We start from the raw sequence: 2,658 nt of genomic DNA on the forward strand, positions 1-2,658 counted from the left end.
GAGAATGGCAGTTTCCCTAACGCCTTTTCTTAGCACCTCCAAGACATCAACAGGGACATATGATGCTCATGGAGCTCAAAGGATGCTATGGAGACAGTAGGCTAGGCCTGATTGAAATGGCAGCGTCCAATAAATACCTCGCTGGACAATTGATAGACACTCTTGAAAAGTATTGACACGGAGGTCCGTGAAAGATCTCCTGTGAAGCTGTAGCCTATATCTGTCTGGAAAACAGGACGATCCATGAGCATGTTCCACTAGTAGCCCTGTTTTGCGTTCCAATATAAGGAGAATCTCTTTAAAAAAATTATTATAATAATAATAAGTAAGGGGCATCTCTTGGTGTGTCAATCATTGAATCACTGTCACAAGCGAGCGAGCGAGTTCCCCAGTTACCGCGTTGCTATATAAACGCGGATGGGGCGGTAGTTAGGCGCAACAGGGAGGGTTCTGGAGAGTTAAGTGTCCCAGCCCATCGGCTCTCTCTAGTCTCGCCGCCCCTATAGATGATAAAGCTCTCCAGCCGAGGATCCCACAGAGTCCATAAAACACTAATACCTTTATGTGTTTATTGCGCGTGACGGTTAATTAAGACATCATTGCTCCACGCAAACCAATTACCATATCAATTATCCTGAGAAAGTGTCGGGTGCCCTAAATTTGACTGCCTTTTTTACACAAATTTGCATGCAAATGAGGTGTTGATTGATCGGTTTATTTAGGCTAATGTCGAGCCCAACTGATGTATATAGCCTAATTACGCGAAGTTACATTTCTGATATTATAAGTAGTCTATTGTTTATTCCAACATTTGTTGGGACATCGGTTGACAGAAATAAAAGGACAGTTAACCTACAGCAGACAGAGAGGGATATATAATGACTTTTATGCAGTCTAATAGCAATTTTAAAAGAAGTTTGAAAAGTAACAAATGTGACGCATTTCAATTTGGCGATTGGGTTAGAAAGGACAGGGGCGTGTTGCCAAATTCTTCCTGTTATGTTATAATGTGATTGCCGTGCCTAACCTATAGACGATCTTAAAGACAAATACATACGTCAAGGCAAATAAATAAGCATCCCCTATTGCCTAGTGTTGACGACATGGCATGGCACGCATTGTATTTATCCAAGGCAAGCCGCTTGCGGACTGGATCAGATTAAGGATTTGTTCCACAGACACAGAGAGGGACCAACCTTTAAAAAAAAAAAAACTTCAACCGCAACCGGGCATTCCAGCGTTAAGGTGAGGGCTTCCCTTCAGGATGCTTAACTTGACTTAAAATATACAGTAGAGCAAGGGTTCTGGCAGGGCTGCGAAGGGAGGGAGGGAGAGAGGGGAGAGAAAGAAAGAGTGATGGCTGCTTTGATCTTTAGGGGGCCCTTGTAGATAAAAAAAAAGGGTCCGCGTCCACTTGCGCAGACAAACACAACATGCTCAGAGTTGCCCTAAAGCCAACATATTGAAACTGTCGTTCATAAGGAATAAAGGCTCGCGCACACCTAGGTAATGTTGAATTATTTTGAAATCCAATCGAAATAAGCATTTATAAACAACACATGTAAAAGCTGAAGATGTTAACGATAGATAGCTTGAGCAAGGATATTTAGTCGTCAAAATGAAATCATGCCTCACATTCTTAGAATAATAGAATAATAGCCTTTTCTAAAATGATATCATGACATTACAGTTATTATAGCTAAAAAGGAGCAATTGAAGTGATGAAAACGTCCTCTGTGTTCAATTGATAGCGAAGAAGGCTACGGCATAAGAAGTCGTTTAGGAGTAAACTGCGACTAGCGTGAGATTTTGTGTCACTCCATCATTCACATCAATAGCAACTCATATAGCTTCTGCGCTAGCCTACTTTACGCACTGCCTGCGCTCTAGGGGTGTCCGCGCGCGCCACAAGACATCACAGGAAGGCTTTCAACTCGCAACATGAAACACCTGTGGGCACCATTTCACTATATTAAAAATGAATTAAGAGGAAGTCGGTATATAGCAATCTGTAAAAGATCTCCACCACAGTAATAACCTTTGAGGAAATTAAAGAATGCGTGAAGTTAGTATTGCTTTCAGAGAAAAAGTATGTGAGATCAAAGACCGTATCCATGCATTCATTCATAATAAATGTACAGGGCTATTCAACAATTCAATAAGAGACATAGTAAAAATGATTATTATAATAATCATAACAATAATCATGATCATAGTCATAATAATAATAGACTAATAATTTCGATTTTATTTAAATCAAAGTATAAAACATGTTACATCTATGTCTAACATAATAGTTTGCTACTGGGTTGTTAATCTCCGGCCAGAGTTAGATTTTGTGTTGTGTATTTTTCCACTCTTGAGTTTTAGGCTAGTGTGTAACAAGGGGCTTATTCTTACTCTATAAATGTGTGTGGAATGGGAAATAGCCATTTCAAAGTCAATAAAAAAACACCACATCAAATGAAACATCGCGGATCAAAAGAGCAAAAGCACGGACATTTTTTCCCCCTCAATAAATTAAAAGGGGGAAAGTCTGCTACGCTTGATCATGCCCAGCCCAGAGTCCTGCCCTCCTCTCTGATTGGATGACGGGTGAGAGAAGGGGGGAAAGTTTGAATAAAATTCCAGAGCATGTGATGAGTATTGTCATTTAAC

The sequence above is a fragment of the Salmo salar genome, chromosome 06, assembly GCF_965601325.2.
Source record: "Salmo salar chromosome 06, fSalSal1, whole genome shotgun sequence".
Classification (NCBI taxonomy): Eukaryota; Metazoa; Chordata; class Actinopteri; order Salmoniformes; family Salmonidae; genus Salmo; species Salmo salar.